Source organism: Falco cherrug, chromosome 5 (assembly GCF_023634085.1).
Source record: "Falco cherrug isolate bFalChe1 chromosome 5, bFalChe1.pri, whole genome shotgun sequence".
Lineage (NCBI taxonomy): Eukaryota > Metazoa > Chordata > Aves > Falconiformes > Falconidae > Falco > Falco cherrug.
Window position 1 is genome coordinate 84246887 of NC_073701.1, and position 26949 is coordinate 84273835.

Here is a 26949-nt window from a genome sequence, read left to right on the forward strand (position 1 = left end):
TGTGTGAACTCACTTTTGGAAAAGAGGAAGGGAATAATTCTCAATGTACAACCTTTAAAGTTGAGCTTATATCCTTAGTGAAAAAATGTGACCTTACGACAGATCATTAGATGAGGTGAACTGACCTAGTTCTATTGAATTAAATGAAATCACACTGATTTACCTTTGGTGAAGATCAGGACTTTAACCCATGTGTGTAACTCAATACTTGTAAGTGGCCATCTTAACTTTAGTGAGACTACTTGGGTGGTTCTTGCATTTCTCAGGTTATTCTTTCATTTCACACATGATTAAGTGATTTCCTACATTAAGATCCCAAAGAAAAATCATTAAATATTGAAAGCTCAATATTGTATGGTACTTAGCACTTTCAGTTCCACAGAGGTCAATTCAGACTGAAGAATCCCAGTATATGTAGGACAAACGCCTGGAAAGCAATGAACTCATAAGAATTATGCATACTATTTTTTGAAATATTTTAATTATGTTATCATTTTTAATGTCATATGCATATATTTTCTTTAACATCTCAATAAACTGTTTTACACACTGAGATTTTATTTCCTAGTATATGTTGATTTTAGAAGAGCTTTTACAGATACTCATGCAACAAAATTGAGAAATGTGTATAAATTATTCTGCAGAGAACAGTCAATGGACTGAAATCTGGCTAAAAGTCTGTAACAAAGAGTAATGAAAATTAGCAATGAAATAAGTAGATGTGCTAGAGGCACAAGGGTTCTGACCTTCATTTAACATGTTCATTGATAAACTGGAAGAGAGATGAGAATGTTAATAAAGCACACATGATATTAAATGAAAGGATCTGAGATAACTATTCAAGATCAAGATCAACGCCAAATGTTCCTGGATAAGTGGGAATAAGGATACTAAATGAAGCTGACACACAGCTTAAGCTTTGCAAACTGCTTGTTGGAATATATTCCTGCTATGGCTTTCTGCTGCAATCACATACTCAAAGTTGTTAAGACAACTTTGCCTTTGTACTTTCCCTTTCAGATTTTTCTTTATATAGGTGCTTCTATGATTCTTCACTGACTAGTTCCTGCATGATTCTACAGTCACTTTTCAAAAATTTCAGTTTATTTTTCCTAAAATTGGTCATTAATTTATAGCATAATAATCTCAAGAACTGTTAATGCACATATAGATAACATCAGACTCTATTTTACACAGTTTTCATTAAGCGGTGGACATGCATTAGAAGAAACACATGGACCATCTAGAGAAAATTCCAGATATAACTAAAGAATAAGAGTTTATTTCTCCAAAGTACAAAGAATAAGAAATCAGATGCAGGTTTGACAAGGTACTGAAAATATCCCCCTAATCTATCTGGGTTCCTTCTGTATAAGCAAAAATTAAGAATTAGAGCAGTGTGAAAATGACCAGCCCTTTACTATTCAACTTTCTATTTTTTACTTCAGACATTGAATTGCTTCAAGATTCTGTTTTTTGGAAGACAATGTTTTGTTTGGATGCTAATCCAGGTAACATAAATTAAAAAAAAAATTATAAATATTAGTGTCCTAGAAAACCCAAAATAAGAGAGCGATTCACCTAGCCAACTACAAAAGCATACGTCTGAGTTTTTAATCTATGTTGCTTCTGTAATCAGTGGTAAAAAGCAGGCCTTTCTAAGGCTTCACTCATCTTGTTCTAAGGTAGATGTTTAAAATAAGCCAGAAAAAGTCTGGATTCCTAAAGCAACTGGTTCTCTAATTTTCAGATAGAAACACTTCATTCCATAAATACGAAAGCAGAATATTTTGAAATTTTTACAGTATTTCGTTCAGGTTCTTTTAGTCAAATAAATTTTCATTAGAATAAATGGATTTATGTAAATAATTAGTTGGCACAAATTTCGGGAAAATAATTTTGATACAAACTTTCCAATCTTCTCTGGTTATTTCTTATATGCATAAAGTTTTAAGGCAGGGTCATATTGTTTCTAACTGCTTTCTAAAAAGTATACTTATATTCAAAATTAAGGTAAAGAAACACCAGTGTTGATTTTTTTAGTTTTGTGCCCTATGGCATGAATAACGATTTGTAAAGATGTTGTATTGTGTCCAACAGAGATCACCTCAGAAATTTTCACCAAAATTCTTAATAGGATGCTTAAGATGATAGCTTCAGTGCTGCTTGTTTTTTGGAGTTGTTTTTTTTTCATTTCATTTCCTTTGCTTTTTGGAGTCACTAAAGCTTAAACATTTACATGCTTATTGAATCTCTTGATGTTGAATCACTAGCTGGTTCTTGGGTGGGAAACTGATTTGGTACAAATAAGCAGACTATTAAATCATTTAATTTAAAAATAACCTCTATTTAATGCTTTGAAGTCCTTTTGGTTTGGTTTTGTTTTGGTGATTTTTTCCCCTTTAAGTGTAGATCTTGTTCATCTTTAAAAAAAATGATAAAAGCATAATCAGAGCTCTCCACAAGTTTCTTAGGTCCTTCAGCATTGGAGTGTGGTGATGATCTTACAAAGCTCTTGAATGTATGCTATAAGTAAGTAAAGATTTTTCTCTATCGTTCTATGTGATTAAGGAAACACTATGGTCCAAAATAGAAGAAATTGGAAAGAGAGAAGATAAAACTGTATATATTTTATATATATATATATATATATATATATATATATATATATATATATATAAAGTAAAAGGAGGAATTATTCTTCCCTAAACCTAGCTATCTAAAATGTGATATTCTGATATGAATTATTTGACTAGACTCTCTACAGACAGCAGAGACCTTGGAAGCCTGTCTAATATCTGTGGGAGTAACTATCTTCCAAATGCACTTTTTTGTTTCCTTTGATTGAAGAGGACAACAAGTTGGTTAGGTCAGGTTAGGCATTGAACTTGCAAATGAATATACAAATACCACTCAAAGATATTTATATTAGATTGCACCATAAATAAATTTGTGTGTAGATTCCCTTTATTTCAGAGTTCCTCAGGAAAAAAAGCAAAATATATCTATCTAAATTTATTCCTGAAATATCTGGTCTTCTATGGGAATAAAAAATACGTCAAGTTCTGTATTTTATTAATTTTCTGTATTCTCTCGTTTTTGCTGTTTGGATGTTCTCAGCTGCTAAATATTGTTGGTGGAAGTCACTGGACTACAGATATATTCCATGAGGACATGTGAACCAGCATTCATGTGCACGCTGCAGGTCTCCCTGGAAAACAGAAAGGAATGGACACTTTAGGGTTGTGATTAATTTCATTCTAAAGCAGACTTCTAAAACAATCTGGATTAATTCTACCATATTTATCTATATTTGACTACAAAGACAACATCAGGTAGCTAGTTCAAATGCAGAGATTACTTTATAGGCATCTAAAGTTAAGTAATCTTTTTCCTCTTCTGTGAGGCATTATTTCTTATTAATGGTTTATCTATGATATACTAAAGATTTGATTATGTCTTGCCTAGGTGTATCTAAGACAGGTTTAACTTGGTTGTATGAAATACCAGGAGCTATGTTCCCATGGCACAGCAGATCTCAGCAGAGAGCTATTTTCCCACCTTCTAAGGCTGCCTTTGAACCCAGCGTCTGCTGTGCTAGACTGTCAATGCTGGTTACCTCAAAGTTAGTCTCAGGAGTTTTAATCTTGTCTTAGGCTGCATCACACATAAAGCATTAAAGTTTAACAGTGCTTTGGGCAACATTCATTTCAGTAATTCTCATTTCATGTGAACTTTCTAATAACCAACCATTTTTAATCTCCTCTGTCCAGGTTATTTGGCTTGGAGAGTGCCTAAGGCCTACCAGGGTTAGCATATTTTTTTTTGGCTGGAGCATTCTTTGGGAATTGAAGTAGAAAATACTTAGTAAAGAAGTGAATCTGAGACTTAATGTAGTAAGTATTTCTGCTGAGTTTCAAGGCTGCAAAAAGCATTCTACTTCCATGGACTCTGAACTTTTTTAACCCTCTAACTACTGAATTGATTTCCTTCTGAACACCAAACAAAAAAGTATTCTGGTAAGAATTTAAATTAAAAGAGTAATTTTATGTATTTGAATAAATAGTCTGAAATGGAATCTTAAATTCAACTTTATATGCAACATATTAAAACCCCTTACTCCTTTACAGTAGTATAACACATTTGTAAGCCTCAAAGTATTTATTTCTGCAAGAAAGAAAACCTACAACATCACTTAAAATATCACTGTATCCAACTAACAGTCAAAAATCCAAGCAAGATCAGAAAAATCAAAGATAAAATAAATGCTCTTGCCTTATGTTGTGACAGTGTTTCCATGGGTACAGTCTCCAGGTGCTTTTGTATCTATCCTGAGATGAAGAAAGACAATGGAGAGTGCCACAAGAATGTGGCTTGTTTCCTGTGTAGTACAAGGAACACCACTTGTTCTCTTCACCAGCAAAGAAAAAGCTTCAGTGCACCTATTCAGTTAGGCACCTAAGGCTTGAATGTCCAGACCTTCTAGTCCAACACTACTTAAAATCAGAAACAGACTGTACAGTGAAATGGTGTTAAAGGTGCATTGCAAGTCCATTAATTGGTCGCAGGCATACTTTTAAAAACCCTAAACCAACTTTATCTTTCCAAAGAAAAATCCCTGTCAGGTGTGTTAAGTTTCCAAATGCGAACAAAAATCACATTTCTGTACATATGAGAACACAAAGACACACCTGATAATATTCAGCTCTTCCTTTGCACCAAGTCTCAGCCATGAAATATAGAGGTCAAGTGGGAATGTGAAGGTTGTAGTAAAGATATTGGTAATAAAGCTGTTGGCAGAAAGTTGTGTGTAGTAAAAGTTTCTTAGGTTGGTTACTCCAGCTTTGCGAATGAATACGTAAGTATCAATTTCTGAAGAATAGAGAAACAACAGTGCTGGTCCTTATTGATTATTTTCCTTTGTGTCCCCATCACTCAACTCACCTATCGTCATGGAAGACAGGCAGGAAGTTTCTGCAACTCTGAATAAGTATACAGTTTTTATGAGCAAATGACAGTGGTGTGATTTATATAGATTCATATTCTGCCTGTAGAGCTCTGAACCTCTCTGTGGGTTTAAATGACTGCTTTGAAAATAATTGTCTTATTTAATGTCTATCTGCATAGGTCTTGGCTGCAGAGAGAAAAAAATGTATGCACGTGGAAAAAATAAACTCCAGGAATTATGACAAGGATCAAATCCCAAATCCACCTAGTTCAGAATACTAATTTTGCCATTGACAGCAGCCATTATCAGAGCACAGAGAAAGATATAAGCCTCCAGCTCTAATGACTAGAGATTGGTTGAAGCAAAGAGCACAAGATTTCTTCTTTCTTCTTTTTTTAAAAAATAGAAACTCTGGCTGTCTGCCGTCTGTTGATGATTCACTTTTTGACAAACTGGAAAGTCTTTCATTTTAGTCATGAATTTCATATTATTCACAATTGAAAGCAAATTGGTTTAGAAATTGAATTTATAAATCAGCTGGCCAAACCATCCAATATTGAACTTGTTCAAAAGCATAGTATTATTATTCCAATATGAATTTACCCTATTCCCTGTCCTCAATATAGTAAGTTTAAGAAGGAATAGTCCTGAAGTCACTATTTCTTTTTCTTTCTAGTTCTACTACTGTTGTTGTATCCACATGTTTTTCAATAATAATAATAATAAAGCTTTATTACTTTATGACTTGAACATGATGAATATTAGTTTAGCATTTTGGCTGGCAGTCAAAGAAAATTATCATTTTACTTTTCCCAAGGGAGAAAATAAAAGAAAATAAAATAAATGTGTATGTTTTATTTGTTCTAGGGCACTTTAACCTTGTCTTTTTTGTAGGGTAAAGTTACAGCTTATCATTTTGCTGATTGTCATTGCTTAACCCCAGCCAGCAACTAAGACCCACAGAGCAGCTCACTCACTCTCCCAATGGTGGGATAGTAATTCCGGTAGCATGCAACTCAAATTCCATATTACAACAATTTAAAAGTATTTCCATTACAATCTCCACCCCTCATCCCTTTGGACCAGACCACAGGGTTTAATATTGCAATGAAACCCCTGCTTCGGCTTGGATTTATCCACAGACTGCAGTCCCTAAGGGTTGTAATTGCTCCAAGTGTAGCCTTACCTATGAGCCCCAGTCTCTTCAGGGGTAAACCTGCTTGGTCATGAACTTGTTCACAGCCACAGTCCCTTTGAGATGCATCTGTTCCAGCATGGCCTTCTCCATAGGCCAAAACACCTTCAGAGATATACCTCCTACGGTGTTGCTTTTCCCCTGGCTGCAATCGCTCCAGGGCTGTACCTGCTCTGTCGTGGGCTTATCCATGGCCATGTGCTTTGAGGTGCTCCAGCATGATCTCATGCACAGTCACAGAAGCTTCCAGATTTATCTTCTCCAGTATGAATTTATCCTTGGGCCACAGTCCCTTCAGAGGTATGCCTGCTGTGGCACACCAATGCTTCAAGATGTACCCGCGCTGGTGTGGACTTATTCACAGCCACAGATGCTTCGAGGTGTGTTGCTCCTGTGTGGGCGCATCTGCGGGTCACAGTCCCTTCAACTTGAGTTCATGTTGGAATGCAAGCCTGTCCAGTGCAGCAGCACAGAAACAGCCGTGATGCCCTGGCCATCTGCCGGCCCAGGCACATCATCATTGCTGTTATTAGAATGTTCCTGGGCACAGCACAGTAAGATGATAAGCAGTACAGCAAGCAGCAAAAGCAAAAAGCAGCTACTAATGAGCACTCGACTTGAAGATACAGTAATGCAAGCAAGCCACACGGCAAGCACAGGAGACTGCAATTGCAAATAGCAAAACAGCAATAACAGCTATAAATTCAATCATCTAGCACATTCTAATTAAACCTGTTATCTTGAACTCTTCAAGCCCAGTGTTTTTGGACACCAAAAAGGATTGTTGTGGTTTAACCCCAGCTGACAAGTTAGCACCATGAAGCCTCTCACTCACTCCCCTTACAGTGGAATGGGGGAGAGGATCGGAAGAGTAAATTGGAAAACTCGTGGGCTTAGATAAATCACTTTAATATAGAAAGCAAAAGTTGTGCATGCATGCAAAACAAAACAAGGAATTCATTCACTATTTCCAACTGACAGGTAGGTGTTCAGCCATCTCCAGGACAGCAGGGCTCCAGCACAGGTAACGGTGACCTGGGAAGACAAACGCCATCGCTCTGAATGGCCTCCCCCTTCCTTCTTCCCCCGGCTTTATATGCTGAGCATGATGCCCCATGGTCTGGCATATCCCTTTGGTCAGCTGGGGCCAGCTGTGCCAGCTGTGTCCCCTGCCAGCTCCTGCTGGGGTGGGGTGAGAGGCAGAAAGGGCCTTGGCTCTGTGCAAGCGCTGCTCGGCGGTAACGAAAACATCCCTGCGTTATCGACACTGCTTCCAGCGCAAATCCAAAGCACAGCCCCAGCCTAGCTACTATGAAGAAAATTAACTCTATCCCAGCCAAAACCAGTAAACTGATTTAATTGGTTCAAAAATGTTTATAAAGTAAAACAGACCAGCAGACCAGTATGTTCGTTCATGGTGTAAGCCTCTCAGTGGAGAACGGTTCTGTATAACATGTTAGCACTTTGAAATGCAAACAGCTAGCATATGAATGCGTTGTACGTTGAGTTTTTAATAAACAGAATAGTTTGATACTATGAGTGTATTCTTTTCTAGAATCACTGCCTATAGTCTTGGAGGAGAGTTATATTTATAGTTATATGGATGTAATTGGGTTTCAGAAATGATAAATTTGCAGGTGACTTACTTGTTTTTAACTGAAGACAAGTTTAAGTTTGGCATGGTTAAGTATGATTTGAGTCCTATAGTCTGAAACACTAAACTTACCCTAAATAATGACTTTTCTCTGAAACAAATTTTCTGTTCAACAAAAAGCTGAAAAGTATTTTGCAAAATTCAGTTAAAAATCCATCAGATCATGAAAGCTCAGCTGAAAATCTTGGAGCCAGGTCAAAACAAAAGAAAAATTGTGTCCTAGTTTTGTTATTTGCTCTTTCACTGCATTTGTTATTTCTTTTTAAAACTGGAAAAAAAAGCACCATCTAATAAATTAAGAGCTTAATTTGAAAATATATAAATTTTTGATATGTACGAGCAAGGGAGACAGTGAGACATTTTATACCCTTTCCTAAACCACCTTAAAAATATTTTCATATTAATCAGGAAAATAAAATAGCCATTTTGACATTTCTTTTCTTGGAAAGGATTTTAATTAAAAAAAATAATAATAAATGGGGCTCTCTTTAAGGATAATGACCTTAGTGAGAGTATTCTGGTCTGTTTGATCCTGCAGACTGCAGCTATTTCTGCTTGACTCAAAACAGGGGCAGAATTATTCTTCAGCTACTAGATTTGCTGAACGACTGCTAGGATGTAGGATTTTCATAGGCAACAGCCTTCCAGGAAAGTAGTCTCAAAGCAATCACATTGAGTTTTCTCTGATCAAAAATAATTTCTTGTATTTGCTTTCCTGGCTTGAAAAGTCAATGCTTTCTCCAGCCCCACAAAACCTGGAATTTTCAAAAGGGACACGTGTCTAGTGAAAAATCCAATAAGCTCTATTTCAGTACTTCTCTGCACCACTTACAATTCCTCTAGTTATTTCAGTTTGTCTGTTGGGTGTCACTATAATTCCTTCATGTTAAAACATCTTATATAGGGAACCTCAGGGAATTTATTTTCTTTTCCTGACCAACTAGCTACCCATGGATCAGCCACATATGTGTTAAACCATAAATCATGAAACCATACATAACTGTCTGCAATTTTCTGTTCTATAGCCAGGCAGCTGATTTGAGGCAAAAGTCTCAGAATCTAAGTCACCTTAAGGGAGCATGTGACAAACCCAACTGCATGAGCAGTTGAGTTGGACATGAGGTTTTTCTGAGGATGTTTAAGACAAAGTTGTTTGTGCTTCTCTGGGGGATGCAACATTAATTGCTTTTACTAGCATCAGACCAGTTATGTTTGGGAAGGCGAGGTTTCACAGTTTTCATATTTGCTCAGACATGATCCCGTAAGATCCTCAGACAATTTGCTATCCTGTTAGTATCCTGCTCTTCATATTTAAAAATCAGAAGCATCAAGTGTTCTAGATAGCTTCTATTTTGCTCAGAACTGGTATTCAGTTTGCAGGAGTTATTTTTTCTTTAACACAACAGTTTTTAAAAATAAAGTTAAGCTGGGAATGAGAAATAGAAGCAACTAAATTAGGCACTGAGAAATTAATATGGTTCTAGGATTTTGTTTTTATATAAGAATAAAATTATAATGAATGCCAAAACTTATTATATGAAAAGAAATGAGGTGACATTATGAATATGACCACAATTACTATATAGGAAATTATACAGGAATTAAAACTGACCTGTTTCTGAGATGCCTCAGTGTAATCATTTTGGAAGTAGATAGCTTCATAATCTAACAGACTGATGAAGGAGTTGAGGTTATGATATTGCCATGGAAAGGCATGGTGTGCTGGCTGATACATGTGAAAACTGCCAAGTTGTCAGCACAAACCTGAGGGAAATTAGCTGAGTACTAGGGGAGATCTCACAGCACTCAATGGATAACAAATTTTCGTCTGGAGTCTCAGTCTTCTCCGCCTCTGACTTCATTAAATGACTTCCTCCAAAGATTGTGGAGGTTAGTGACTCCATCTGACTTCACAGGCATTGATTAAGCCCTGAACAATCAAATGGCAGTTACCCTGTTGTGTTTGGCTGGAGTAGGGGGAAAAGAAACCACAGCTGTGTTAAATTGCAGTAAAACATATCACTGATTCACAGTCAATATGCAGTTGTACTTCACAATTGATTTAAGCTCCTGCCTGCAGCTTCCACTCCCATATAATTGTCTTGGTTTAGGCTGGGATAGAGTTAATTTTCTTCTTAGTAGCAGGTGCAGGGCTGTGTTTTGGATTTGGTGTGAGAATAATGTTGACAACATTCTGATGCTTTTAGTTGTTGCTAAGCAACGTTTTTACTTAGTCAAGGACTTTCCAGTTCCTCAGGCCCTGCCAATGAGAAGGTTGGAGGGGCACAAGAAATTGGGAGGGGACACAGCCAGGATAGCTGGCTTCAGCAGACCTGAGGGATATTCCAGAACATGGGACGTCACGCTCAGTGTATAAAGCTAAGGGAAGAAGAAGGAAAGGGGAGACATTAAGAGTGATGGCGCTTGTGTTCCCAAGTGACCCTTATTGCATGATGGAGCCCGGCTGTCCTGGAGATGACTGAACACCCACCTGCCCATGGGAAGTGGTGAATGAATTCCTTGCTTTGTTTTGCTAGCACGCACACCTTTTGCTTTCCCTATAAAACTGTCTTTATCTCAACCCACAAGTTTTCTCTTATACGCTGTAGGGGAGTGAGTGAAAGGCTGTGTGGGGCTTAGTTGCTGACTGGGGTTAGATATAGCCACCTAAGCTGTCTTACACTGCCATTATGTGGCTACCCCATTATATCTCTCCTTCCTACTGTCCTATCCATAATCAACAACATAGAAAAACTAGTTATTATCTATTCATGTTTCCTTGAATACACTTTCATGATCAATGCTCTCTGCTCTACTTGAAGGATAGTAGTTGAGAAGGAGAGAAAAAGGGCATAAATGTATTACTGTAGAACAAGAAGTTATTTACCCTTTCACCCTCCTGTCATGTCCGATCCACTCCTCTTCCACATGAGCTGTTCAGGGCATTTCTTACGCTTTGTGATTGCTGCTAAATTGTTTCTCTCCCATCTATATTGCACTTTTTTCTCCATATCTGTCCCTTCTAGTTATTCGTATAGCTTTTTTGTCCTCTCTTGGCCCTTCTCTGGACAATGTTTTGCAAAAATACCAAGACCCAGTGAGCCACATTATGCCTCAGAGCCAGCAGAATTCACCACACAGTACCAACAACTGTGCTTTTTTGTTGTGTGACTTTCTCCCTTCATTGGTATTCAAAACTCCTCCTTGTTAAATGCTGTTTGTTAATTCATTAATATTCCATTTATTCCCTCTTGCCAGTCATTGATAGAGATGTCAAACAAGGCTTGGGACTGATCCCCAAAACTGCTCCAATACACACGAGTCTCCCAACACATATACTGCAGTGAACTACTGCCCTACAGCCTTTCTTAAGCTTTGTAGTCCACAGGACAGCAGCCTTTGAGGAACAAAGCTTATCAACTAAGATGTCATGTGACAATGTGTCATGCTGAAGCTTACACCCAATTTAGCATTTTCTAAAAGCAATTTATTGAGTGCTAAATTATTGCAAGACACATTTTGCTTTCAGAGAAACCTACCTAATGTGCTACAGTAGAACACCCACTTGTTTTTTTCATTTTTTAATACATATATTTTGGTAGTACCATAATTTCTTCTCATAATCAGCCAGATTTCCATACTTGTTTGTTGCTTTTCTTTCCCCTTTCCTCTAGCTCTTGAGAGCACAGACAGAAAATGCACCACTACAGCAGTGTTCATCCAAAGTAGCTCTTAGTTTTTAAGTGAAGCAGGAATAATTATGGAAAATGTTTATAATTTATAGAAACTCCAGAAATTCCCAGTTTGCATCTTAGAGCATTCATGGGTTTTTGAGGCTTAGCCCTAAGTCATGAAGTTAAATTTCATGTGAAAGAATATCCCAAAATGTGAGAGACAAAACTTAATTCTAACAGGATTTCAGTGTATTTTATTTCTGCTCAGTACTATTCTCCTCCAGACTCATGAAATCAAAGAATATCAATTTGAAATGTGAACTGCAACTTTTTACTGTTACGAGTTTTGAATAGCAAAAATGAATGTATCATATTATATATTCCAAGTTTAGCCTTTGTATGTTAATTCTCCCATTTGCTATTATTAGGACAAACAGAATGTTCTAAATCACTCATCACTTGATCCATAAAATAGGTTTGTTATTTTTTTCTGTTCTTATGTATTTATTTTGTTATTTAACACTGTTTGCTGCATGAATATTGAATAGCTGTATAAATGAATAGGATATTACTTTCCTTTTCAAATTGTTGTTTTGACCAAGTGATTATATTGAAATGCTTTTTATTCTCACAGAGATGTACAGAAGTCTGTGAAAACAAAATAAGGAATAACTCAGAAACTTCCTGGGGATAACCTCAGCAGAAAAATTTTGGTTGGTACACCAAACTCATAAAAACTGAGACCTGCATAGGCCAGCCCTGCTCAAGGGGGTGGTTTTAAGATGTTTAGCACAATACTTGGAATAAATGTAACAAGTTAGAGTATGGGGATGTGGGGTGGTAAGGTTGGGAATTTATTGAAGAATGCTTACCCGTTCCTTCTTTGTAAAAGGATGGGGTTTTTGCTTCCAGATGACAATGAAACACAGTGTAGGATGATGGAATATTAGTAGTGTCCTTTAACTTTACTCACAGATCAAAAATTAAACACTCAAAAACTTCAACCATGTTAACAGCTGTAAAAATGCTAGTTTGGCTGGGAAACACTCAGTTTCCCAGAGTCGTCATGGAGCGTGCAGCATGCCCTGGTCCTACTAGACTGACTGCACGCCAGCAAACAGCAGCTGTCCTAAACTGAGACAGCATTTTCCATTTTTCTCCATGTTCCATTGCCTGGATGGCCTTGGTGCCAGCAGCAGCTGGCTTCAGCTTTTCCCTGCTGTGACTTTCACTCAGCTGTTCAGGGATGAGGTTGGAATTGCCTGCTGTAGAAACTGAGAAAGACATTCATTAGGGAGCAGGGGAAGCAGCAGCTGAGCAGCTGCTGGAAAGAAGCCTGCATAAGGCTGACATGCCATTCCCAGAAGGCCAGAAGCAGCTGCTGGGAGGAAGAAAGGGAAGGACATTCCTCAGATTTCATCTTGCTCAGAGGAGTATAGGCATTTCTGAATATTGGTGACTATGTGAAAATTTAGGGTACATCTCCTCTGCCAGTTCGTACTATTCCTTTATGCAATAATCTCCATATAAAACTGTGTCCCAGGAGACAGGGAAGTGAACAGGGTGTTTGCACAGCAAACAGGGTGGATGCACTGCAGCATCCAAAGATAACGGTGGAGGAAGAGAAAGCCTTGGAATCAATTTATAACATTGTCTCCAATATAAAACGAAGTCTCACAGGTGAGGTCTCTGTTTCCTAGGGAGAACATCACAGCTGGGGAACACGAAGGGTTCCTAGGACCTGCTACTTAGACCTCCAGAGTTATCCTGACCAAAAACTTAATAGTATTGTAATAGTTGTGGATGGGATCTTCCCTCTTGTTATTGTGAAAGATTAAAATAAGAACTGTCATCGTTAATCTCTCTTCTTTGAGAGAAGGAAAGACAAAGAGTGACCAAAAGTGGCTAGTAAGCATATAAAGGGATGGGGAAGAAAAGTCAAAATAGAACAGGGTTTATATACATAGGCATCTTTAATCTTACCACTTTTAATAGTATACTGTCACATCCCTCGCACATGCTGTTGCTGAAGTTTAACATGATTGAGGGATTAGGTAGAGGATGCAATTACTAGGGTGAAACTGCAAACACAAAGGAAGAACAGTAGGAACTTTGGGAATGGGAGCAGGTAAGATAGCAGCTGGAAGATAATGAAGAACAGCTGCACTTCTGAAACTGCCTTTTTAGGCTGAACACTTCCAATTCTCTTGATGGCACAAACATGTTATTTTAACAGTCACTGACTGAACTTAAAATGATAGGGGCAGAAATGAAAGACAAATATTTGTTTTCCCTCATCCTACAGGACACAAGACAAACACCCTGCTTAAATAACAGAATATCTCCAGTATATGACTTAATTCAGCTTAGAGAGGAGAAGGAAGAAAACAGTCCAAATAGAAGAAATAGAAGAAGCCTAACTTATTTACATGCTTTGTTGCTACTGTGTCTGACTGCTTGTTTTGTCTTTCATCAACCCCTTGTCTGGTAATCCCATTGAATACAAACTCTGTGATGTGCTAGGAATTCCACCAGCAAATCTAGCTTTTCTTTCTCTGTCAGTCCCTCAAGAAGGTAGCATAAGCCCTTTCATGTGTATTTTTAACATAATTTATAAGTTAAGGAATTAACGATTGTCTCAATTGTTCATAAAATTCCTGAAGCAGGCACTCAGGTAACACATATTGTTGACTGAAGTTTTATTTCAATTTATTCTCGCTGAAGATCTGAATCCCTATATATTCTCACTTTACGTATAATAAGGTCCCGAACGTAACAATCAAGTATGATAGAATCCAATGACTTTTTAAAGTTGCATAGAATAACTAAATATTTTCTAACATAAAGGAAAACTTTTCTTGTTTTCCACTGTTTTAATAAGTAGTGTAGATTATTAACCGTTAATTTTTTATGGTATTTTTAAAGCATCATGATAATAATTTATTTTGTGCTATACTAAGCAACTTTTAGAAATGTATTCTAAAAAAACTTTGGAATATGAAATAGGTCAAAAGTGGGATAAAAATAAATTCAGTTAAGACCAGGCAACAGTTAGTAAGATGCTGTAGTTTGTGAGGTTTGCTGAGTTTGTGTTGTGTGGAATTCCACCTCATTGGAGACTGATCTTTTTTCTACAGGACTTTTTGGGCGTTTTGTGACAGCTTTGTTTTATAAAAAGAAGAAAGAAGAAGTATTTTAAAAGTAAAAATATCATAGTGTGCTAATGGATTTTATTGATCTTTAAAAAAAAAAAAATTGTTCAGGAGCTTTCGTCTGTACTATTAGACATTTCTCTTTCTATCAGGTAGGCACAGTAAGCCATATATGAGCCAAAACCACCTGATAACCACCCGACTTGCCCACACACACAAAAATAAAATATCCAAGAACATGCTTTTAGACTAAGATGGTAACTCATTTATAATTTATGTCTTGATATCCTTTGTGACCAGCTTTATTGCAGGATAATATTCACATCAGTAGACATTATTCAGCTGTTGTCCATGCATGGAGAAACTAAATGATCTGAAACATTAAAGGTGTTTAATTTTTTTTATTAGGGAATTTATTTTGGTTTCCCAAGCACAAGAACCAAAGAGAAAAGTAATTTAAAGTAGCATAGGATTTTGAAATGGATCACATATTTTCATCAGGTTTGATTGTATTTGATGATTGTAGGAACAGAAAACTTTACGTCTTCTCAAGTAAGTCCATTTTCCTTAAAGCAGTAGTTCCTAAGTACCTCTCAAAACCTCTTCATCCTCTCATTGATTCTTCACTTATCACTGTTCACTGATTTCTGCTACCTATCTGGAATTTGCTCTCAGCAAACTTTATCTGAATTGATTTCTTAGAGGACATTAAAGACAGAAACTACTGCTTCTCAGATTTGCCTGTAAGACAGCAATAGCGAGGAATCTTACCTCTTTATCATGCTATTCAATGTGATTTTGTCCAGTGTCATGTGGAAGAACAGCCCATGGGCTTCTAAGACTGTGGATATTTTTGTTATCTTTAGCTCTCCCACAGAGGGGTAGAAGACTGATCTTTCCAACTCCTAGGCAAGACTTATCAGTAATACCAGAAGGCAATACTCATCCATACCTTCTTAAATATTGTTTTTTTGGTGTTTATTATTCTTCAAAAGTCCCAATGAAGACCAAGCTATTGCAGTTGAAAAAAATTTCATGTTAACTGAAAAAAAAGAAAAATCAATGGCCTGTACACATTGTAAAGCATATTCAAAGACATTCTTGTCTCTGGAAAAAAAAAGTGCTAGAATTAATGGTTCTTCTGACAATCAAGACAGAATCACAGAAAAATTGAGGTCTGCAGGGACCTCTGGAGTTTCTCTGCTTCAGGCCTCTGCTGAGAGCAAGGCTAGCTAGAGCTGGCTGCCCCAGACCATGTCCAGTCAGATTTTGATTAGCTCCAAAGATGCAGACTCTTGAGCTTCTCTGGGCAAAATCTTCCATTGTTCAACCATCCCCAGATTTATTTTTTCATATGTTTAAAAGGAATTTCCCATGTATCAATTTCTGCCCATTGCCTATGGTCCTGTCACTGCGCTACTAAAAAGATGCTGGCACTGCCTTCTTTAATATCTGCCATCAAGTGTTTATACACATGGATAAACTCATTCTGAGTCTTTCGTTCACCAAATGGAACAATCCCAGCTCTCAGTTCCTCCATGTAGCTTAGATGCTCCAGTCTTTTATTCGTTACTCTCTCTGGTATGTATGTTTGTTTCTTTCTTGTACCGGGGAGCCCAGCACTGGGCACAGTACTCCAGGTGTGGCCCCATCAGTGCCGAGTAGATGGGAAAGATTACCTCCTCTGACCTTTACAACACTTTTGCCAGTGCACCCAAGAACACTGTTGGCCTTCTTTGCCTCAACAGCATAATTCTGGCTCATGTTCAACCTGCTGTCTATCAGGACACACAGGTCCTTCACTGCAAATATACTTTCCAGTCCCAGCCTGTACTGGTGCATGGAATTATTCCTCCCCAGGTACAGGACTTGGCTTTTCCACTTGTTGAACTTCATAAGGTTCCTGTCATACTATTTCTTCAGCCTGTTGAGGTCCCTCTGAACCCTCTGATATATTAATCATGCCTTCTAGTTTTGTATCATTTGCAAAGTTGCTGGATGTGCACCCTGTTTCATCACGGGAATCTTAAATGAAGATGTTAAACAGTATTGGTCCCAGTATGGACTCCTGGTTATGCAGCTGGTGACTGACCTCTAACTGGACTTTGTGCCACTGATCACAGCCCTCTAAGTCTGGCCATTCAATCAGTTTTCAGTTGACCTCACCTTTTACTTACCTAGTCTTTACATCAGTTTGTCCATGAGGATATTAGGAAGGCAGTGTTGGAAGCCTCACTAAGGTCAAAATAATGAACATTCACTGCTCACATCTCTTTTGTTATCACTTCTGTGATTTCTTTATGCATGGCCTAGCAGTGCAGTTCACAGCTAACTCGCCAGAAGCATCCCTTTAGATATTTGGTTTAAGTTAAGCCTCATTTGTGCTTCCTTTAAGTAAAATAAATCTTGTTGTAGATGGCAACTGGGAGAATATATTCCTGGTTCAACTATTAAGGGCTGTACAGCTGCACTGGGAATTTATTTGGCTCACTAACTTATTTTTATTGCTCTTTGACATTTAGCAATGCCGTTAGGTGTGCATTATAGCAAGATTTTTTTCTTTCTTTCTTTATGGTTCTACCTGGAGCAGTATATGAAGCTACCAACTATGGAAAATCCGAGACTAAAAATAACTTTTGTTAACTACTTTTCGTACTAGCATTCTCTAATATCTTTGGTTGGTTGAGACATTTCCACCATCAAAGTTTGGAAAGAGACTCACCCCTAAAACTCTCTGAAGGTCTGCTCAGGTCCTTCACTTTGGCTCTGGTCACAATTTCCAACCAGATGAACTTTAACATGAAAATTAAAATCCCTCTCCTCTTCAAAATTCATATTTCATTTCTAATTAAACTGTAAAAACATACTGGGAATACAGGAGCACTTACTCCTTTGTTTTCCTAAACAAACAAGAAACAGTAGCATTAAATACAGTAAGAGTAGATATAGAAGTTGTACATGTAAAAATGGTGCGGGTTTGGTACTCATATGATGCATTAACATTAAATATCCTTTTAAATATTTTCACTGAAATACACAGGAATAAACTGTATTCATTTTTAGGTGTTTATTTTTGCTGCTTATACCTGTAACAAAATCACAGTTCTTATTCATTTCCAATAGTGCCACTGCTGTCAAAATCCGACTCCATTTCAAAAGGACAAGAAGCTTGCTTATATTTTTAATAACCCCTACACTTTACCTGCCATCTCCTAAATGACAAGAGCAGACCTAAAAAAAAAAAAACACAACACCCCCCCCCCCCCAAAAAAAAACCCGACAAACACAAACACAAACCAAATAAAAAATATGTAATGGTTTTTATTTTCAAGACCATTTCTTAAATCTCCTTGTCCATGTCACTGAGGTGATGGTATGAGAGGGATGCTTGTAGCATTCATTACATTAAAACCATGCCAGCTTCAAGCTCTCTTCTTTTATATGGTATCTAAATATATTCTAGACTGCTTGTATCCTTCTGACATCCTTGCACATAATGCCTCTTTAGCTGTTTGATTTATCTCCAGACCTGCAGATTGCCTTTATAAGAATTCCCATTGACTGAAGTGATGCTTAATCATGTGAGCAGAGCTGATAAACTGCAGGCCTCACCATTACTGAACACGAACACAGAGCTATGCTGATTATGATGCTACAGATTTTGTTTTCTTTCAGTAGGCAAAATAGGTTTAGAAACACATTTATCCTTTATCCCTCAAAGGAACTCACAGCAGAGTGGCTGAGATCTGAAAACTGGCTTTTCAGATGACAGTAAATCATTCTGAATGGTTCCTACTTCACCTAACAAGTCTTGATCTAGAAAGTATTTGCCACAGTAACAGATATTTTCAACCCAGAGAGACTTAGGCATCAAGCTCTTGCCTGTTTTGTGTAATGGTTAGTGCAACTTTCCCCATCTACCTGAACGGGTTCCCTGAACCATCCTGGGAAAACATTTATGAAAAAATAAATTAATGTTGTATTTAGATGAGATTTTTAGTAATGAAAATATAACAGACCATTTTAATGAATATTCAAATATACACAAGCAAACAAATGTCTTGATTCAAATCTGAATATCTTCCCTCATAGGACGGGTATAGGTGGCTTGGATAATTAGCATAATAAATGGAAAACAACCTAAGTTCTTGAACAGCAAGTCATAATATCTCTTCTATGTCTTTTCAGAAAGCTGTTATAGACACTGAAATAAACCTAAATGTTGATCTTCATCTAGTTCTTTTACTATACCTAGGAAATACGGAATCAGAAGAAAAAATTATGTTCTTCTTGACCAGAGAAATCAGAAATTAAAATGTGTTTAACATTTATATACACTAAATACAGTGATATATGGGCACAGAATTTGATTTTGAGCAATGGGATTTGTAATAGCTTCATATAACTCTCATATAACAATGAACATCTCAGGTGTTCTTAAAGAAGAAAAGAAGAGAAAAAACACCCCCCACCATTCATCTGTCCTTTTTGACTAGGAAGAAAAATTGGAATCTGAGTTCGTGTGTGTAATGAGGATTTGATGAAGTGCAAGAAAGCTGACCTGAAAATCAGGAATTGGAGCCAGCTACTCATTTCCATGCCGTGGTTCAAACAAACCAGCAGAGTCTTATTTTACCCAGTGGCTCCACCTTTTAAGGGAACTCATCAGTGACATGCAGTTATTATATACAGAGGTAAATGGAAGCACATGGCCAATCAGCTCATGTTAAAATACCTTTGTGAGTACATGGGAAGCCAAATAAAGTTATTTTGAAAACCACAGTGCTGCCTGTTCTTTTCCTCTTGGCCTGTTCGTGTTTATCCTTCTCATCATTGCTCACGTGTAGCTCATGCTTTGGGCAGTGTTTTAACTGCAGTGTTACAGGCAATGACAATATTGTTTGCTTTGGAACAACTGCCCAAGTGCACAGTACGTTACAGACCTAAAATAAAGTTACTAATTTCTCCCTCCCCTAAAAAAAAAACCGACAGAAAATTTTATAGTAAGCACATTCATTCTGTAACTGAGGGGTACTCTGACATATGCAGTTTTAAAAGTCATGATTAATCACAGTTTAGCTTTTTTCACCCTTTAAAATAAAACCTTGTAATTTACAAAATACTTTTTTTTCCTTCTCCTTGATATGGATAAAGTCATATGCCTTTATGTATCTTACATGAAAAGCAGTATTCTCATTGTTTTCTTCTGGTGCACAGCAAACTTATTTGAATGAATGCTCCTCTAAATAATCTGCTTCATGCAGTCACTGGTGTATTTGAAGTGTACAAAGTGTGTTTGGATGATCTCATTGACCAAATGGTAAAGCGGTACACTGGAAGAATAGCCTATAAAATAGAATTAACTGCTGTTTACTATGTGGTCATGTCTTTTATGTGTAACTGGGGCAATATGATTGTAAAGGAGAAAAGGTTTCCCATTAAAATAGAAGCTTTGGTCTTTAAAGATTTTTATTCTTAATTGTAGCATTACCTCTTTTTTTTTTTTTTTTTTTTTTTTTCAAGACTACTTCTAAAATCACAGGAATGAAGTAAATGAATACATCTCACCTGGAGAGATAGACGTCATCTACAGCTCATGAACTCCTACAAAGTCTGTTTTCTGGACTATACTTGTGCATTTATAGGTATTACATAATCTTTTGAGAATTATGTGATTAGTATGATTTGGCATAGAACTTCTTTTAGGAAGATTTTCCCTTCCTTTGAAAAATCTCTCTACTGGTTGTATTTTAATGTTGATAATATTACCATGAGGAAAATATGGAATAAGATAGGACGATAATATTTTTTACAAAAACTGCCACTATGAAGACCCTGACAGTCTTTATTTGATGAGCAAGGCATATTGATTGACTAGCACTTTGCAGAAAATTGAGAAATCCGGACTCAGAGCAAGTTCAGATAACAAATAAAAATCATAAGTCTTTTCAGAAATTATGCATGAAATAAACATGATGACTGCTTGAGAATACAGCCTTCTTTCATGATAACCATAAAACTTAACCTGGTCCCATGTTCCTAACAAGTGCAATAAGATGCATCAAACTAAGGTTTTTGAATACAGACAACTGTAATTTGTGATATCGCTTACAGGCATAGCTGCTATTGCAGATAAAATAATGTTTTACTCTCTGTGACTATTAGAACATGTAAATAGAGCATGTTGACCACTGTAATATCTTTCGTGTTAAGTGATGACATTCAGGTCTAAGTCACGCTTGGATTCAAATTTTGCATTACACCCCCCCCCCCCCCCACTCCCACCCCCTGCTAATTGGATACAATGTAAAACCAGTTTTATTTATGAGTATTTAAAAAATCTAGAAATGCCTGGCTTATGCTTTGTGCTGTGTGTCTGTGTGTTTTGATTTTATTGCTGTTGCTAATGCATTTGATGCAGACACTTGATAAAATCCTTGAAAGACATTGCTTACCATATTTTGGGAAGGATGTCAAAACAGAAAGCTTCTGACTAGTTTGGTAAGCATTCAAATGTTCTTGTAATACGTATTCCTTTCGCAACTCATTGGGGAATGTGAGTAGACTTCTTGATTTTATTTGTGTGTTAAGTCCACTGGGGAAGTGAAAGAAAGAAAAAACTTTGGAGAATTTATATGTTGATTTGTACATCTGTTTCTTCTTCACTGAAAGAAAAAAGAACCATCTTTGGCCTTTTGATTAGGAGTAAATTTGGTAACTCTTAGTTCACTAGTAATTTCTTGGTCTATAGGTCTGATCCTGCAAATTCTTACTACTTGGCTCAGGCTTTATTCAATAGTGGATAATAACTCATTTACATAACCTAGCAAGAATGGATGCCATATTGATGCTTCTAACTGTTCCAGTAATTCCTATAATGTCTCTTCATTTGCCTTCTGTCATGCAAGTTCACAATGATTAGTCCTTTTCTTAAAAAAAAAAATTAAAAAAAAAAATATTCTTTAATGTTTAATTATGAATTATTTAAAACCAAAAAGCACTGTAGGAAGATGAAAGGGCATTATGTTTCCTTCACTTCTAACTGTAAAGCATTTAGCTGAGAAGGTTAAGTTCTAGGTGCTGGGCAAGCCCTTTGGTACCCAGAGAGCTTGTGAGCAAAAAAGCCTCTCCAGAGAATGGTTTAATTACTAAATGACAAGCAACACCCATTTCTTTACTGACAATGGAAATCCCAAGCCACTGTGCTACTAAAATTAGCCGTTCAGTTAAGCTAAATTTATAAATTACATGGGATAGATGAGAGAAAAACTGTTTTCTATCATCTTTCTTGCTGAAACTGAAATTATACTTCCCACTTTCCAGTGAGGCTGACCCAACTGATATGGAAACTCAGTTATCAATAAATACTAAGTTAAACATTTAGATACCAATTAATCTTCAAATACTTTATGACAGGAGTGTCAGCAGATAATATTGCTAATTTCCAAAACGTATGGAAAAACCCTGACTAGAATGAAAGACTTTTTTTTGTGGATTAATCATTACAGACATGGCTAACATCACCTACTTTTATTTCGCCTCTTTTTACTAATAAAAAATGCTACAGTGTTTCTGTTACTTATATGATCAGAAAGTGGAGCATGTTAACACTGAAGATTTTCACTCCATGGAAAATCATGATATTCCAAAACCTATTCTTCTTCTTTTCAAAGACCTTAACAGATACTTTCTTAATTTCCTACAACATGACAATGTCAATTAATTTAACTATAAGGTGACATTATTTTCAAAATATGGTTTTGTATTTTAATTGAAGTTGAATGTTATGGTTTTTATTTATGTTGCATTATCATTTATTTTTACGCTATTTTATAGCTTGTTAGCAGAGTAGTATATTATAATTCTGTAAACTCTATGGAAATACACATTTGCTCAAATATCATAATCTTTTACTCTTTAAATAATGAAAGGTCAACCAATATTTAATATCGACTTAAATATCTTACCTGTCTCAAGTAATTTTCAGCTTGTTGTATGAAAAATATGCTGATTAGATTAAAAATAATTCTTCTTTGTTATACATTGAGAATGTTTCATTATATCAAACTAAAAAATCTGATGTAGGAAACCTAATAGGTCCAATCATTACCCAGCAGAAGTAGTCCTTTATTATTTCTTCTGCTTATTAAAAAATAGTATATAGAAAATGCATTTAGTGACATATTGAGAGATATCACAAATTAATATAGGAATACTATTAAAAATATATATATAAATAAACATGTATGCAAAGAAAAAAACAAGACACTATTTGCCATCCTTATGTTAAAATTAGTAATAACTGTAAATCCAAGAGGATGTTTTTCTACTGTGCCCATTACGGTTTTACAATATTTTACTATGAAATGTTATGCAATCAACAATATTGTTTCCCCTTTACATCTCCTCCCCCAAAGAGTTGCATGTCCCTGCAAACATCTCTGATTAAAGTACGAAAGTGTTATAACAAGATTTGCCATTCAAAAACACTTCTGAGGAAAATTTTCACTTGGGTCAAAGTGTCTTCTATTTGAATTAGCTAAATGATTTCTTTGTTGTATCAATTATTTTCCCTCAACAGAAGGCTAAAATATGAGATATATCCAAAGAAAACACATTTTTGCTAGTATAATTTTTACTAGAACACTGGAACAGAGTTCAGGCAGGTCAGCAAGGGCAGATATAACTTAAAAAAAATGGTGTATGTCATTATAATCGTATGAATAGCTAGGTAGTATGAACAAATACAGAAGAGGAAGCATTGCGAAACTCGTAAATATAGGAAACTAGTTTAATTTCCGTAGTTAGCAAAAAATTTTCATAAAAGCCCTTGATCACTGGTTCTTTAGGTTAATATTAATCTCACCTAACTTTATAAATCTAAACATTTAAAATTAATTAGCTGCTTGGGTTCCCTCAACAGTTAATAGAAAGAAATAGAACTTTTAAAACGTCTCTTCCTTGTCTGTTTTCAGAAGAGAAATGTCACTTCCTAAACACAGGCATTTTCCTCTTTGGTCGTGAAGATGTCTAGCTTATATGCAGATATCTAGATGTTAAAAGTCTAAGTAAGAACAGGTGACTTCTAACTTTAATATTTACCAGTTATTTTTTACAAAATTTTATTTGGTATGTATTGTGAAATCCATTTCTGGTGGCTTGCCTTGGAGACAGAATATCTGCAAAAAGGAATCAGAAATCTGTAACCCTAATGTGTTCAGTGATATGGATTTATTTCAAGCAGTTTGAAATCACAGCAATTCCTAGGTCCTTTAAAATACCAGGAATAATGCAAAATAATGTATTTAGTCTGAGTGAAGAAGCAGAGTAATTAAAATATCTGATGAGGTATGACATGAGTGACGTGAGATATCATTACTGAGTGATATAAAATTAAATGTAGGTGAAATGCAACTTGAAAAATCCTAGAATAAAACTCTCAAAGAATGGAGAATGTAATGGGAAAAAGAATTCCAAAATACGGAAAGAAAAATATACTGTCAGTGTAGATATGTACCAAATTAAAGGTCAAGTTAAGAGAGTACATCAGATAGTCCACTGTATGACAAGCAACACATGAGCAAAGAGGAGAGGAATGCAATTGTCTGGAAACACCAACACAGAGTATACAAAGGCAACACTGCAAATTCATGTCAGAAGTTTTTTTTGTGTGTGTGTCTGTCTGATCCTGAGAGCAAGTTTAAGAATGATTGTGTATCCTATGGGCTAGGCCACTCAGATGTAGAATATCCAGATCCTACCTCCTCTCACTCTTCTCCATTTAATTACAGTTACTGCATTGCCCTCAAGTGATTTATCTAAAGAGACTAGGGTCAGCAAAGGAGAATGAACCAGACTATGACTTTAAAACTAAAATGTTCTCCAGTTAGAAGGTTGTCACTAATTCACTTGATTAGCAGTTGGTGGCGTAACTGATACTGTCCTGGTTTCCTAAAAATAGAAGGGGATGATGGAAGAGTTCAAATTTGTGATTTGAATCAAGCAGAGAGTAAATTTTAAAAAGACTTTCTGATTTTTTTAATTTGTAACTTGGGAACATGGGCCAGTGCTCAAAATAACTCTCTCTCCTGTAATGCTATTCAGTGTTTTTACCACTCAGAAGAAAAAATGAAATAGAAGAAAAATGGAAAGCCACTTCAACTTAAATCGGTTTTACTGTTTTACATCAGCCAACTGCCACAGAATGGTTATCATGTTGTTGCCATGCTCCAGACCTAATCTCATTGCTTTTTTTCTAAGGCACACCAGAATCTTCCCACTTCAGCTGCCTTAATCTCTCTTCCTACAGTTGTAGATGATGAGTCACCTTTGCAAAATGTGGATTTCACTAATCACTCGTTCCACAGTGTCAAGAAGTGCCAGTATCATTTTCTGAATCTTCCTCACAACATTGGTCAGGAACAGTTAAAGGCATATGTCACATCAGACTTGTATGCACGAATACATTTTAAGTGTATATATAGGTGTGTGTATATGTTTCTATATCTTCGGCTGTATAAATACATACATACATACATACATATATATATATATATATCTGTGCACACATAGTTCTGTAGGTACACATGTATATCCATGCCCCCGGCAAGATAAAGAAATGAAAGAATGAGTCATTCTAGCAACTTGTAGTTCACATCAAGGGCCAGGAGGGCCATGTGTCCTTCCTTCCTTACTCCTATAAGTAATCATGACATAGGACTGTGGCTGCACAAAGAGATCCCTGAAAAAAATTCCTGAAGATCTGAAATTGAGGTCTCTCAATACATTCCTTTTCTACTGTCCCTCTGCAAATAGAAAGTCTGAGATCCTGGTGTCAGGATACATGCTTTAGTGCCCATCTTCATAAACCCAGAGGAGCCCAGAGAAGCAACGACAGGCAGGGGGACTTGTACAACCTCAGCAGAGCAAATGGTGCCTCTGAGCTGGTTCTTTTCCAGGTGATTCCAGGGGAGCCTCAGACCATTGCCCTGGAGTGACACCAAGCTGAGCCGACAAGAAACACTGCTTCAATCACCTTCCAGTCTGAGGAAGTACGAGGGGTGGGAAGGGGGGATGACATGGGTACAGCACTTTTATGGGAAGAACACTTGGGGATTATACAAGACTTCTTATAGGGAGAAGGACCAAATGTAGGAGAAACATGCATAGCAAATAGAGGAAAAAGGTGGTAAAAGTAATAGGTGGTGTGTAAGCAGGTTGCTAGACATTGTACTTGTATCATCACTCCTGATTGCTGTAGTCTGTCCTATTTAAACTCTATTTCTATTTTATTGGATGAGAGACTTGCTATTCTGTGTGCACATGTATGTATAGAAATCTAAGTCCTGGCAACTCGAGTAGGATAGGGGGGCAGTGGTCTGGGATGTCAATACCTGGAGGCACTGGAGTATGTGCCTGCTATAGGGCTATGCATACCAGCATGTAACAGCTAGCAAACATCAAGCCAGACCAGCTTTCAAGTAGAACAAAAGACTTGGAGCCAACTTTTGAAGCAGCCATAAGTCTGAACAGGATCCTGGAGAGACTGGGGCTGTCTGAGAGTTGGCTACTGGAGGAACCAGGAGGTTCAAGCCAGCTCCTGGAGACACCACAGGCTCTGGGAGATGGCTACAGGTAAGGCCAAAATTTGAGACCAGCTACAGAGAGAGGCATTTGTATGTGTGTGTCTGTAGATGATGTGCACCTTGTAACCCTTTATTGAGCCAAGACAAAGTTTTGAAACAACCAACAAACAGCAGAGTGCTGAAAGCCTGCACACCCTGCTAGGGTTAAAACCCCTTCCAGTGTTACTTCTGTCCCTGCCCTTGCTAGGCAGTCAGTGATGTACCTCAAGCCAGAAATGAACACAAGCCTTCATGTTGTTTCTCATTAGAAAGACTTTTATTTCAAACAAATATAGAAAAGAAAGAGGAAAACCTTGACTGAGTTTAGCTATTCATAATGATGAAAATTAAGCGTAAACATGGCAGCACTAGGATGAGAAGGCAGAATTTTCACTAGATTTAAAGTAAGTTCTGTTAACATATTTTTGTCACAAAGCAGCCTTTACAATAATCTATCTTAAACAAAAAATTTAGACTCACAGCCGTTCATTACCAGCCGTCATTTACGACAAATTTTGCCAATGAGTGGTTATGTCTATACACACACGTGTTTCTACATATATTACATATTACAAAAATATATAATCATGCTTCTAAGCATTTTATAACATTCACACCTATAATGCATACACTTATATAACAAAAATACTATATTACTAGAAAATGCTTAGAAACACTATTTCCATTTATAACATTTAAATA